The sequence below is a fragment of the Podarcis bocagei genome (genome assembly GCF_964188305.1).
Source record: "Podarcis bocagei genome assembly, chromosome: 1".
In the NCBI taxonomy this organism is placed as follows: Eukaryota; Metazoa; Chordata; class Lepidosauria; order Squamata; family Lacertidae; genus Podarcis; species Podarcis bocagei.
The window spans coordinates 132342711-132358123 of record NC_138125.1 but is presented as its reverse complement, the minus strand read 5'-3'; the positions used below and the strand labels follow the sequence as shown (position 1 = coordinate 132358123).

The 15413-nt window shown below is 44.9% G+C and overlaps 1 protein-coding gene across 1 annotated transcript in view; it reads right to left on the bottom strand.

The window, feature by feature from the left end:
• Window positions 1–15413, bottom strand: part of CTLA4 (cytotoxic T-lymphocyte associated protein 4) — a 262925-nt gene that overhangs the window by 183548 nt on the left and 63964 nt on the right. The gene's annotated exons all lie outside the window — the stretch shown is intronic.

The following is a 15413-nucleotide window of genomic DNA, read 5'->3' as shown; positions in this document are numbered from 1 at the left end:
AAATCCACTCAACAGTTACAATAATATCTAAACTATAATCAATAAAACAACATCAAGCCACAGTACATAAAACAATACAATACACGTTGAGAAGCAAGGCAGGTGAAAGGAGGCCTTGCCTGATGGAGTCTCTCCCCTCACAGTTCTTCCTCCAGGAACAGCTCCCTTGTGAGGACTCCTAGGGCCGGAGGGTGCGGCAAGGCAGGTGGAAGGAGGCCTTGCCTGATGGAGTCTCCCCCCTCACAGATGTCCCAACAAGAAGCTACAGCACTTTCCCCAGAAACTGAATGGTTTTCATAGAACTGTTCTGGATCCACAACAAACCTAGGATGAACAAGACACAATGCCTTTCAGGGAAACGGTCATCTATAGAGATGCTATAGATGGGTGGGATGCCCATGGTCTTCAAAACAGCTTCCAGAGAAGCTTGGATTGATCAGGAATGCCAAAAAAGGTCAAGGGCCTAAGTAAGTCTGTGGCCTTCAAGGAAACAGCTCTGAGCATGCTTGGGCTGGATCTAGACACATCAATAAAACATTTCAGGAAAACGCGTTGCCAACCTTGTAATGGGAAATCACGTTGGCCAAAGACAGAACTCCACGGCGCAATCTGGTGTCCCGGTGTTATAACAAATTTTAAACGCTTTTCCTTGACTAATGTAGCTGAGCTCTTGGATTGCACTACAAACTACAAAGTGTTCTGTTCAAAGGCTAGAAATACCCTCAGAACAGCAGAAGGAGAGATTTGATGGACAGAAAACTGCCCCAGCAACTCTCTGTGGGTTGACAGAAGTATAAAATGTCTGAGGGCATCCACCTCTGACTTCAGTTTCCAGCAGCTGGTCTTCAGAAGCAACAGGTCTCCAACCATGGAGGCAGAAACAAGCGGCTGATAATAAGAACGCCACTGAATCTTTATGTATGATATTCAGATTATCGGTCTCCGGGGACAAGAGAGATAGCATTGGGTCCAAATTAAGATGCTGACAAGCACAGACGTATTTGCAAATGCTGACTCCCACAAAGCTTTAATAGTGATACAGTCCCACCACATATGCCTGTAGGAGCCAAGATCCTCACAACCTCTCCAACATTTGGGGGGGGGGGTAATGAATTGTTTTTATTTGTTTGGCCACTGTGAGAACAGGATGTTAGACTGAATGGGCCATTGGCTCCCATTTCTCCTCCTTTCCAACATGTGTTTCCTCGGGGAAGATAAATTAAGAATATAAGAGCAGCCTGATGGATCAGACTAGTGGCCCGATCTGCTCCAGCATTGTGTTCTCACAATGGCAAATGAAGCGCCTACTTATGTGAAGCCCACCAACAAAATCAGAACCCAAGGGTACCCTCTCCTCCTTCAGTTTCCAGCAGCTGGTCTTCAGAAGCAACAGCCTCCAACCACAGAGGCAGAAGCAAGCATCAGGGTTAGGAGATCCTGATAGCCTTACACGGGCCTCATTCTTGTAACTCGCTTTTCTAAAACCCTCTGAATTCTCTTATCAGCTTGAGACAACTCCTTCCTTCCTCAAAGCAATTCTGCACACGCATCTCAGCTCTCCCTTATCGGTAGAGCTCCTGTACTTAAGTGATCCGATATGTATCAAAGCTGCCTTATCACAGGCAGAAGCGAGGGATTCTCACGCGTGGACCTTGCCTCCGAGCCGGCACAGAGTTGCGCTACATAAATCTGCAACCAGAAATGGCCCTTCGAAGCATAAACATGGTCTGAAATTCCCAGAGATCACAAGAGCCTAATTCCGTTGCCGTCAGACAGCAGCTGATGGGATCTGAGGCTGAAAACTGAGGCCTGTCACTAAGAGGAGATGCTGTTTCTAAGCCAGTGTTTGTGTCTCTTGCCCGTACTTAGGATGTTACATGCCGATGTGCAAGCCAGCGCATGAACCTCAGAAGTCACTGGTGCAGCAGAGGAATGTTCAGTGCTGGGGGACAGGGTCCAATATGGGGTCATAGCAGTTCTTGCCGTTGTCATGCTATCACGTTACTCTGATGTCACATTCTTGACAACCAGTGTGATATAGCAATTAGGGTGTCGCCCTGGAATCAGGGAGACGAGGATGGACAAGGGAACCGTTTTAACAGAGGGCAGTCCTCAACTTGATGGGCTCTTTGGGGACAGTCCTCTGTTTCAAGGGATGTCCAGTCCAAGTTGAGGTTAAGGACAGAAATTTAGAAAAATGGAGAGCAAGAGGACCTTGGAAGCTGCCCAACAGTAGCAGCATCTGGGCAGAAGAGAATTAGCAACTATGCACAAGTTACCTGGTTCTGCTCTTTCTCACTATGGGGGTGGACGGACTGTTTTGCACTTCTGCTGTAATTATGGCAGTTATTTATATATTTGCACCTACGCATATACATTTTGTATATGCAAAGGGACGCGGGTGGCACTGTGGGTTAAACCACAGAGCCTAGGACTTGCCGATCGGAAGGTTGGCGGTTCGAATCCCCATGACGGGGTGAGCTCCCGTTGCTCAGTCCCTGCTCCTGCCAACCTAGTGCAAGTAGATAAATAGGTACCACTCCGGTGGGAAGGTAAACAGAGTTTCTGTGCGCTGCTCTGGTTCACCACAAGCAGCTTAGTCATGCTGGCCACATGACCCAGAAGCTGTCTGCGGACAAACGCCAGCTTCCTCGGCCTATAGAGCGAGATGAGCGGGAAACCCCAGAGTCGGTCACGACTGGACCTAATGGTCAGGGGTCCCTTTACCTTTATATACATTTTGTATAAATATACAAAGGCATATAAATTTTTGGCACTTCTGTGTGTTCATTCCTGCAGCAGGAGGCAAAGTATGCATGAGAGACTAGCCTAAGTTTCAAATCCACAAATTTGAAAATTTCATTTTTATTTATATATATATATATACAAATTTAGTTCCATAGAATCCTAGAACTGTAGAGCTGGAAGGGATCACAAGGGTCATCTAGTCTGACCTGCTGCAATGCACATTTTTTTGCCCAACGTGGGGCTCAAACCCACAACCCTGAGATTAAGCGTCTCCTGCTCTACGGACTGAACTATCCTGAATGGATACAAATTTTTATGGATTACACATATGATACAGTTCAATAACCACTAATGTATCAACTGACTTCTCAGTGATGCTACATTGGAATTCAAAGTACGTCTTCAATATAATAGAATGCAAATGTAATACGGTGGTAGAAGAAGAGTTTTGATTTGATATCCCGCTTTATCACTACCCTAAGGAGTCTCAAAGCGGCTAACATTCTCCTTTCCCTTCCTCCCCCACAACAAACACTCTGTGAGGTGAGTGGGGCTGAGAGACTTCAGAGAAGTGTGACTAGCCCAAGGTCACCCAGCAGCTGCATGTGGAGGAGCGGAGACGCGAACCCGGTTCACCAGATTACGAGTCTACCGCTCTTAACCAATACACCGCACTGGCTCCTCGGGTTAAGAACTTAATTCATTCTGGAGGTCTGTTCTTAACCTGAAACTGTTCTTAACCTGAAGCACCACTTTAGCTAATGGGGCCTCCCGCTGCACAATTTCTGTTCTCATCCTGAAGCAAAGTTCTTAACCCGAGGTACTACTTCTGGGTTAGCTGAGTCTGTAACCTGAAGCGTATGTAACCTGAAGCATCTGTAACCCATGGTACCATTGTATTCTCTCTCTCTTTTTTAAAAAAAGTATTATACTGCACATTATTCAAATTTCTATAGTATAATTTATTTATTAATTGTGGCAATGGTGAAAAGACTTTTAAAAATTCTAACTGATGTTCTCATTTAATGTTCTTAAGAAGGGGTATTGGTTCTCAAATTGCTCATTTCTTTGTCTACCTTGCCTTAAGGAAATCATATTCATTAATTTTGTCGTTGTGGCCAGATGCTAAATTCTATTGAATCTTTCTTGGGGTTCTTGAAGGTTATGTCCATAGCCAAAATGGCTCCCAACTTAAGAATTGACAAAGCAGAAACCAAAGAGACGAGAAAATACAAGTGTGTGATCTGTGAAGCATGAATGCTATGAAAAACTGGATGGCCGCATTTTGCCAGCATTGAAATTATGAGAGAGAGAGAGAGAGAGAGAGAGAGAGAGAGAGAGAGAGAGAGAGAGAGGCAGAGGCATGCCCAGGCAGTTGCCTGAACATGCAATAAATAAAACTGACACAGAGACAAGAGCGTGTACACTAAATTCACACTCACTCCAGTGACACACACTCCTCAGATCTTGATGTTATCATCACAAAGGTCGGAAGGTCGGAAGAGGATTGAACTTACTTGGAAACTTTTGTGTGTCCAGCAACCCTGACTGGGAGAATTCAATTAACCAGAGAGGCAAGGTTGCCATCAGATGTCTTCTAAAAGTTGTGTTGTTCTTTATCTCAACATCTGATGGGAGGGCGTTCCACAGGGCGGGTGCCACTACCGAGAAGGCCCTCTGCCTGGTTCCCTGTAACTTCGCTTCTCACAGTGAGGAAACTGCCAGAAGGCCCTCGGCGCTGGACCTCAGTGTCCGGGCTGAACGATGGGGGGTGGAAATGCTCCTTCAGGTATACAGGACTGAAGCTCTTTAGGACTTTAAAGGTGAGCACCAACACTTTGAATTGTGCTCGGAAACATACTGGGAGCTAGTGAAGATCCTTTAGGACCGGTGTTATATGGTCCCAGCGGCTTTTCCCAGTCACCAGTCTAGCTGCCGCATTCTGGATTAGTTGCAGTTTCCAGGTCACCTTCAAAGGTAGCCCCACGTAGAGCGCATTGCAGTAGTCCAAGTGGGAGATAACTAGAACATGCACCACTATGGTGAGACAGTCTGTGGGCAGGGAGGGTCTCAGCCTGTGTACCAGATGGAGCTGGTAGACAGCTGCCCCGGACACAGAACTGACCTGCACCTCCATGGACAGCTGCGAGTCCAAAAGGACTTTTTCCAGTGATCAGCCAACATATTAGAGGCTTCAAAAGGGATCCCCGAAGTGATCAAAATATTTATATTGCACCTTAATCTAAGAATGCTGCAGAATGTCACACAATCTGATTGACTCTAATAATGTGGTTTTGTGGACAGAAATATCTGCAGATGAGGCTGACTGTACACAGCTGAGTCAGGCACAGATTTCCTTTAAAGATACCTGTTTTGAAAGCGCAGATAATTTGTGGATCTGTGGGTACTAATCTACCTAAAGGAGCATCTCCACCCCCATCGTTCAGGCCCGACACTGAGGTCCAGCGCTGAGGGCCTTCTGGCGGTTCCCTCACTGTGAGAAGTGAGGTTACAGGGAACCAGGCAGAGGGCCTTCTCGGTGGTGGCACCTGCCCCGTGGAACGCCCTCCCATCAGATGTCAAGGAAATAAACAACTATCTGACTTTTAGAAGACACCTGAAGGCAGCCCTCTTTAGGGTTTTTTTTTAAATGTTTGATGTTTTATTGTGCTTTTAATTCTGTTGGAAGCCATCCAGAGTGGCTGGGGTATAAATAAATTATTATTATTATTATTATTATTATTATTATTATTATTATTATTATTACTTCACTTGGCTCAAATTTTGAAACTCCCTGCCTATTTGCATCAGGCAGGTGCCAATGACCCCACAAACATCCTCTCTGCCTATCAGTGCCTGTTTGTTTTCAAGCATGCTTTATTTTCTTTACAGTTCTTTTTCATTCTTACTCAGGCCACGGGTAGATTCCCCCAGTTTTCTTGTTATTAGAAAGGGCTCCTTTTCCATTACCCGCTTCTGACTCTGCCCTAGAAAAACAGAAAACAGCTTCAGGGGCAACAGAAACGAGGTCTGAGGTGACAAGCGACTCCAATTCAAAGGCCCGCGAACAAGTGAGAGACAGCGAGCCGCGTTCCGTTTTCCTCCCAGCAGACGCGCTGCGGTTCTTTGTCACCCAAGGCAATCGACACACTCATGAAAATGTATCATTATGATTTCCAACCCGCCTCTGACAATCTTGTTACCACATTTCCTGTCGAGCAAAAACAACCCTTTTCGGGGTGGTTTGATTTACAAGCATGGGCCAACGGAAAGGAAACAAACAAAATTCAGTCTGGTTGTGTTTGTTGTCATCAAGGCTGGATCGGAGAAGCAAAACTATCGGCTCCGACCGCTTGGGGTCCAATTTGAAGTGGCATTGCCAGTTCAGGTCATCCGGCATTCGAGTAATTGGGAAACAGAGGTGTTTACTTGCTAGAATAACATTCACAAATGCCTGCTCTATTTTGGAGGGGCGACTGCCACAATCGCTTGGAGAAAGGTGATCCGTTGTGTATTCCAGAAGTCGTCGGTTATTTCAGTGGGTGTAATGTGGCTCTAGATTTCACTGTTTTGTTTCATTTTTACGATTAGGGGCGTGATGGTCAGGAAATCGTACATTTTCCAACATTTCTCCAATGAAAATAGGGATATCCTATTCAACAACAACAACAATTTTATTGTTCCCCCAGCCACTCTGGGCAGCTTCCAACATATATAAAAACATAGTAAAGCATTAAACATTTTTTTAAAAAAAGACTTCGCTATACAGTGGTACCTCGGGTTAAGAACTTAATTCGTTCTGGAGGTCCGTTCTTAACCTGAAACTGTTCTTAACCTGAAGCACCATTTTAGCTAATGGGGCCTCCCGCTGCCACCACACCGGCGGAGCACGATTTCTGTTCTCATCCTGAAGCAAAGTTCTTAACCCGAGGTTCTATTTCTGGGTTAGCGGAGTCTGAAACCTGAAGCGTATGTAACCTGAAGTGTTTGTAACCTGAGGTACCACTGTACAGGGCTGCCTTCAGATGGTTGGATAACTCCATACCCTCCAACATTTCTCCAATGAAAATAGGGACATCCTAAGGGAAAAGCGGGACATTCCAGTTTCAAATCAGAAACCGGGATGTCTTCTGTAGGAAAATAGGGACACATGGAGGGTCTGAAATCACAGCTATACAGTGGTACCTCTGGATACGAATGGGATCCGTTCCGGAGCCCTGTTCGCATCCTGAAGTAAACGTAAGACGCAACTGCATGTCTGCCGGTCGCATTTCGCCGCTTCCACGCACACGTGGCATGTCATTTTGAGCGTCTGCGCATGCGCGAGCGGCGAAACCCGGAAGTAATGTGCTCCGTTACTTCCAGGTTGCACTCCATTACTTCCAGGTCGCCGCGGAGCGCAACCCGAAAATATTCATCCCGAAGCTACTTCAACCCGAGATATGACTGTAATAGCTATAGCAACACTCCACATTTATATGTGTTCAATTCACTTCATATTACCCTTGACTAACCCGTAAGGTAGACTGCCCTCAGAGTATCCTTGCTTTCAACATGGTGTGGTAGTGGTCACTTAAACATGTGCCTACCTGCACTAACAAGAACCACAAGGATGAACATCATTTCTGCCGCGGACATAGCTGAGAGGAGCTGTGGGTCACCTCTCCACCCGACATAGATTTTAAGTCCAAAGCCATCTTCAAATCCTTGCTTGCCTAATCACCTGCTTCAACGAGACACTTTTCTATTTAAATAAATAAATGAAAAGAATATAGATTTTGTCTCTAGGGTTTCCCGTTCCAGGAAGCGAGGCAGTTAATCACTCATTTCAAAACTATTAATTTTATCTTGTTAATATTGAGTTTAATACTTTCGATATATATCGAGTCTTTCAATCTTCATAAAAACTCTTCTAACCTGACCTAATTGCATTTGCGAAGGCTGGATGTGCTGATGTGACAGGTTTTAACCCTAAAAGCTGTCCATGTCTTTGGGAGAGAGAATGTCGGCTATGGCATTTGCTTCCTCAGACAGGGCCAGCATCAGCCCCTGCCACGATGAGGCGAATGTCAGACCTCAGGATCCCTGGAAGGCTCACCACAGCTCACACCAAACTCTCTTGATATTATTATTATTATTATTATTATTATCATTATTATTATTATTCTCCAGCGTTGTGAAGAGAAGCACTGGGTCAGGCAGTTGCAGCCACCAGCACCTACCGTATTTTTTGCTCTATAAGACTCACTTTTCTCCTCCTAAAAAGTAAGGGGAAATGTGTGTGCGTCTTATGGAGCGGATGCAGGCTGCGCAGCTATCCCAGAACCCAGAACAGCAAGAGGGATTGCTGCTTTCACTGCACAGCGATCCCTCTTGCTGTTCTGGCTTCTGAGATTCAGAATATATATTTTTTTTCTTGTTTTCCTCCTCCAAAAACTAGGTGCGTCTTGTGGTCTGGTGCGTCTTACAGAGCGAAAAATACGGTACCTAATTCCCAGTGTCTGGGCCAGAACCCAGAGGTATTGAGGGAATAGTTATTATCAATCAATCAATCAATTAAATTTGTATATCACCCTTCATCCATAGATCTCTGGGTGGTTCACAACATAAAATTACAATGTAAAAAAAACAACACACCACAAAATACATAATAAAAATAAGAGCAAAAACAACCCAATAATCTCCCCTCCCACAACACATCTAAAAGGGCACCGGATGTCAACCAGTCAAAGGCCTGGGTGAAGAGGAACATTTTCGCCCGGTGCCTAAAGATGTATCATGAAGGCGTCAAGCAGGCCTCCCTGATGAGAGCGTTCCACAAACAGGGAGCCACTGCAGAAAAGGCCCTGTTCTTGTATTTTCTTGTATTGCCACCCTCTGGACCAACCACTGTTTCTGGCTGCCATAGGTCTGGCGGCGCTTAGGCAAGTCAAATGAAAAAATTGCAGGTTTTTTGTTTTTGTTTTTGTTTTTGAAGAAGAAGAAGATTAACAATTCTGGGGTCTCTCAGGGTGTCCTGGTCTTTTTTTATATAAATATTTATTGAGTTTTCACAAATTATAAAAACACACACAATACACAATACAAGCATACACACACAAAAACAAACATGTATAATTTCAAGTCCTTTTTTTCTTAAAACTTACTTCACCGACTTCCCCATACCTCCCCTTTCTGCATTCCAATTCCCAAATTTATTTCAGCAAATCCTCCCCCTTAATTTTATCTAATTTTTTTCCTTTCCTTTTCTTTTACTTAAACTTTTACAGCTATAATCCCTTACTTTCTATAACCACAACATTTTAACACTCATTGATTTTGCAGTATTTCTTAAGATAAATTTTAAATTTCTTCCAATCTTCTTCCGCTGTCTCCTTCCCCTGATCTCGGATTCTGCCAGTCATTTCAGCCAGTCCCATGTAGTCTATCACCTTCATCTGCCATTCTTCCAGAGTGGGTAGATCTTGTGTCTTCCAATACTTTGCGATAAGTATTCTTGCTGCTGTTGTAGCATACATAAAAAATGTTCTATCTTTCTTTGACACCAACTGGCAGACTATGCCCAAGAGAAAGGCCTCTGGTTTCTTAGGGAAAGTACATTTAAGTACCTTTTTCATTTCATTATATATCATTTCCCAGAAGGCCTTAATCTTCGGGCACGTCCACCAAAGGTGAAAAAAAGTACCATCCGTTTCTTTACACTTCCAACACTTATTATCAGGCAAATGGTAGATTTTTGCAAGCTTGACTGGGGTCATGTACCACCTGTAGATCATTTTCATAATATTCTCTCTTAAGGCATTACAGGGTGTCCTGGTTTTTACTTCTTGAAATATGGCAACCCTACTACTGGCAGAAAGGCTGTTTGAGGAGGAGGGGCAGCAGCTCCCAATAGTCACACCCTCTTCCCAAAAGGGAGAGAGGCCAGATTCAAGTGAGAGGGCACACCTGCAGAAAGCAGCATAAGGTGGGCTTCCCCCTCTGCATGTACTGCCTCAAATTTCTTCAGGAGCATTTTGAGAAACCCCAGAACAGCACTTTTTTTGGGGGGGAGAGGGGAGGATCATTCTTTCTGGCAATCGGAAATGCTTCCGTTGACAGAACCATCCAAATAGTATGACGCTGAATTTCTCCCCCAGCCTCAAACTGGCGCTCGGAAACTGGCGGCATATTGTATTACAGTACATGTCAGGAAGCTGTCAGCGGCTCGCGGCTGCTTGCCCAGGAAAGTATAAAGGGTAAAGGGACCCCAGACCATTAGGTCCAGTCGTGGCTAACTCTGGGGTTGTGGTGCTCATCTCGCTTTATTGGCCGAGGGAGCTGGCGTACAGCTTCCGAGTCATGTGGCCAGCATGACTAAGCCGCTTCTGGCGAACCAGAGCAGCGCATGGAAACGCCGTTTACCTTCCCGCCTATTTATCTACTTGCACTTTGATGTGCTTCCGAACTGCTAGGTTGGCGGGAGCAGGGACCGAGCAATGGGAGCTCACCCTGTCGCGGGGATTCGAACCGCCAACCTTCTGATCGGCAAGTCCTAGTATAAAGACAAGGAAAAGTTTCTTACCATCCTTTTCTATTTCAATCTTTACAGACAGAGGCAGTAGAACCCAGCCTCTTGGATAATGGCATTGTCCTGAGTGAATCTCCACCCCCGTCTCTCCCACTTCCTCATTCACCACTTCTATGGGTGCTGCTACGTACCCTCTGTCTTTGAGCTCTTTGCTCTCCTACTTTTAAGGCTTGCCGGGTTCTGGGAGATGGTGGGTCTGGATTGCTTTCTAATGACAACGTGTCAGCCAGATGCTGCTCTGGCTCTCCCATGATTTCCCAGCTTTCCCCCTCATCTGCCTCTGAGCTGCGACCTCCCTCAAACCCCTGTTGTAAATCTATACCCTGGAAGGGTCAGGAAGGGAGTGCCTGGCGTGATCTGGTCCATGGGGTCACGAAGAGTCAGACACGACTAAACGACTAAACAGCAACAACCCCTGGCTCATATTGGATAAGTAAGCTCATTCCCAATTTTTGAGCACCATTCCAAGGCCTTCGTTGTCTCCTTTTGGCTTTGGTTCTGTCACTTGAACCTGTAATTTTGCACCTCAGCAGAAACCAACAGGTGCTGAGGTATGGCCTTGGAAACATCCTGTTTTGCTTATGGCTTATGGCAAACGAAACAAGATAACACATTTGCCAGCAGCAAGAAGCATGAAACCTAAAGTGATCGCCACATGCTGAGTGTCTAGTATGCATTCATAGAATCATAGAATCATAGTTGGAAGAGACCACAAGGGCCATCAAGTCCAACCCCCTGCCAAGCAGGAAACACCATCAGAGCACTCCAGCATATGGTTGTCAAGCCTCTGCTTAAAGACCTCCAAAGAAGGAGACTCCACCACACTCCTTGGCAGCAAATTCCACTGTCAAACAGCTCTTACTGTCAGGAAGTTCTTCCTAATGTTTAGGTAGAATCTTCTTTCTTGTAGTTTGAATCCATTGCTCCGTGTCCGCTTCTCTGGAGCAGCAGAAAACAACCTTTCTCCCTCCTCTATGTGACATCCTTTTATAGTCCGGTAGGAGGTCATTAGTCCTGTAGGAGGTCAAATGCAATCTGCTGTTAAAGGGAAATATCATCAAGAAGAGAAAAACACATCATCTGCCTCCCCAGTCGTATATATTCATTTGCCCTGTGTCTTAAGCTTTTCTTAAGTCAGCTGAAGGAGATCAAAGTTTTTAAGAGAGACGTAACTTCAAATCTTCCGTCATCTTTGGTGGCTATGTGATGTCAGTCAGAAATATTGGAGACAACTATTGTTGTTGTTGTTGTTTAGTCGTGTCCGACTCTTCGTGACCCCATGGACCAGAGCACGCCAGGCACTCCTGTCTTCCACTGCCTCCCGCAGTTTGGTCAAACTCATGCTGGTAGCTTCGAGAACACTGTCCAACCATCTCGTCCTCTGCTGTCCCCTTCTCCTTGTGCCCTCCATCTTTCCCAACATCAGGGTCTTTTCCAGGGAGTCTTCTCTTCTCATGAGGTGGCCAAAGTATTGGTGCCTCAGCTTCGTGATCTGTCCTTCCAGTGAGCACTCAGGGCTGATTTCCTTCAGAATGGATAGGTTTGATCTTCTTGCAGTCCATGGGACTCTCAAGAGTCTCCTCCAGCACCATAATTCAAAAGCATCAATGCTTCGGCGATCAGCCTTCTTGATGGTCCAGCTCTCACTTCCATACATCACTATTGGGAACACCATAGCTTTAACTGTAAGGACCTTTGTTGGCAAGGTGATGTCTTTGCTTTTTAAGATGCTGTCTTGCTATCTAAACAACTATTGGAAATGCTATATCCTATGGCTGAACATATGGGGCTGAGATAGGCAAGTAAATGACATTGGCAGTAAATATTGAGGGGTGAAATGGGGGGGGGGGCTGCAGAATCCGTTTCTGCTGAATGATCATAAAATGAACTCATGGGGATTAGTTTCCAAGAGGCAGATACTGATTGAGTGCCTGAGATTGGAACTGCTGAGCACTTTGCATTTTCGAAAAATAAAACTCCATAAAACTGAAGTTGGATTTACATGATGAATCTCCCTCAGTATTTCAAAGATGTCAACGTGTGGGGTTTTTTAATACTAAAAAAAAAAGTGATAGTATTTAATGTGTGCCACAGTTAAATCTTTCGCTTTGATCATTAGAACTGATTTATTTCATGTTAAAAGTTGATATCCCTGGCCATCTGAGAACTTACTGCTTTGCTAAGGGACTAAATAGCATGGAGATGGTAATTTAGATGAAAATTACTCACTTTCTGCACCTTGATTTTATGCATTCATTATATCTATGTATGTGTGAATATATAGAATTGCTGATCCATCTAATTCATTTTACTGTGAAAACTGACTAATCTTTTCTCTCCCCCCCCCCCAAGTGAATTGAGCTGATAATCATAGAACAGAAATGCAGACCTCTAAATTTCAGCTCATGAGGGAAATGGCAATTTAATATAATGTTCTCTCAGACTGCAATTCTGTACACGAGAGGTGGGGAACCTGTGACCCCTTCTGGATGAGGGGATTGGCAAAAAGAATGTATAAATATATATTTATATATCTATTATTGATTTTAACAACTGAGGAGTACAAAAGTGCAGAGATGCAAGGAAAAAAGAACTACCGATCACAGGCTCCGAAAAGAAAAGTTCTACAAATTAGCCAAAAGCAGTCTTTCCAAACAATACCCCCAAATAACAAACATAAACATAAACAAACAGACTTCTCTTGTGGGTTTATTATATCTCAGAAGATCAATCATGTGTCACTGGAAGTTTTGCTGAGGAGGTGGATTTCTCTACATAACTTATGCAACCAAGTTGCCCACAAACCATACATTTAGAGGGAGTGAGGCTCTCTGTTTATCGAACACCATACACTGAAACCAGTCCCTGTTTTTGATATAGCAGAAATCTTCCGTTGAGTGGCTGATAGTAAGAACGCCACTGATTCTTTATGTATGATATTCAGATGATTATCAGTCTCCGGGGACAAGAGAGAGAGCATTGGGTCCAAATTAAGATGCTGACAAGCACAGACGTATTTGCACATGCTGACTCCCACAAAGCTTTAATAGTGATACAGTCCCACCACATATGCCTGCAGGAGCCAAGAGCTTCACAAACTGGATGGTGTCCAGAGGAGGGCAACCAAAATGGTCAAAGGCCTGGAAAAGATGCCTTATGAGGAACGGCTAAGGGAGCTGGGCATGTTTAGCCTGGAGAAGAGGAGGTTAAGGGGTGATATGATAGCCATGTTCAAATATATAAAAGGATGTCACATAGAGGAGGGAGAAAGGTTGTTTTCTGCTGCTCCAGAGAAGTGGACACGGAGCAATGGATCCAAACTACAAGAAAGAAGATTCCACCTAAACATTAGGAAGAACTTCCTGACAGTAAGAGCTGTTCAACAGTGGAATTTGCTGCCAAGGAGTGTGGTGGAGGTCCTTCTTTGGAGGTCTTTAAGCAGAGGCTCTGATGGTGTTTCCTGCTTGGCAGGGGGTTGGACTCGATGATTCCTCTCCAACATTTGGTATTGGGGAGGATAATGAATTGTTTTTATGTGTTTGGCCACTGTGAGAACAGGATGTTGGACTGAATAACAACAACAACAACAACAACAACAACAACAATAATCTTTTATTTATACCCCGCCCTCCCCAGCCAAGACCGGGCTCAGGGCGGCTGACAACCAATAATAAAAACAAGTTGATTAAAATACAATTTAAAAGATTAAGATACAACATTAAAACATTAGGGTGCAATCTCTTCACAGGAGGAGAAAGGAAAAAGAAAGAGGGGGAGGGAATCAAATTGACTCCAAACCAAAGGCCAGGCGGAACAACTCTGTCTTACAGGCCCTGCGGAAAGAGATCAGATCCTGCAGGGCCCTGGTCTCATGAGACAGAGCGTTCCACCAGGCCAGAGCCAGTGTTGAGAAGGCCCTGGCTCTGGTTGAGGCTAATCTAACTTCCTTAGGGCCCGGGATCTCTCCTCTAGGGTGTTGCTATATATGGACGTTAAGGTCCTCCGTGGGGCATACCAGGAGAGGCGGTCCTGTAGGTTCGCCTGCCAATATGCCATTATGCCATTGGCTCCCATTTCTCCTCCTTTCCAACATGTGTTTCCTCAGGGAAGATAAATTAAGAATATAAGAGCAGCCTGATGGATCAGACCAGTGGCCCCATCTACTCCAGCATCCTGTTCTCACAATGGCGAACCAAGTGCCTACATATGTGAAGCCCACCAGCAGAATCAGAACCCAAGGGCACCCTCTCCTCCTTCAGTTTCCAGCAGCTGGTCTTCAGAAGCAACAGCCTCCAACCACAGAGGCAGAACCGAGCATCAGGGTTAGGAGACCCTGATAGCCTTATCAGCCTGTGTTGTCCTTACACGGGCCTCATTCTTGTAACTCGGCTTTCTAAAACCCTCTGAATTCTCTTATCAGCTTGAGACAACTCCTTCCTTCCTCAAAGCAATTCTGCACACGCATCTCAGCACTCCCTTATCGGCAGAGCTTCTGTACTTAAGTGATCCGATATGTATCAAAGCTGCCTTATCGCAGGCAGAAGCGAGGGATTCTCACGCGTGGACCTTGCCTCCGAGCTGGCAAAGTGTTGCGCTACATAAATCTGCAACCAGAAACGGCCCTTCGAAGCATAAACATGGCCTGAGACTCCCAGAGATCACAAGAGCCTAATTCTGTTGTGGTCAGACAGTAGCTGATGGGATTTGAGGATGACAACTGAGGCCTGTCGCTAAGAGATGCTGTTTCTAGGCCAGTGTGTGTGTCCCTTTCCTGTGCTAGGATGTTACATTGTAATAATAATAATAATAATAATAATAATAATAATAATAATAATAATAATAATAATTTATTATTTTTACCCCACCCATTTGGCTGGGTTTCCCCAGCCACTCTGGGCGGCTTCCACAGAGACAAAAAATACACTAAAATGTCACACATTAAAAACTTCCCTGATGTCTTCTGAATGTCAGGTAGTTGTTTATCGCTTTGACATCTGATGGGAGGGTGTTCCGCAGGGCACGCGCCACTACCGAGGAGGCCCTCTGCCTGGTTCCCTGTAGCTTTGCTTTTTGCAATGAGGGAACCGCCAGAAGG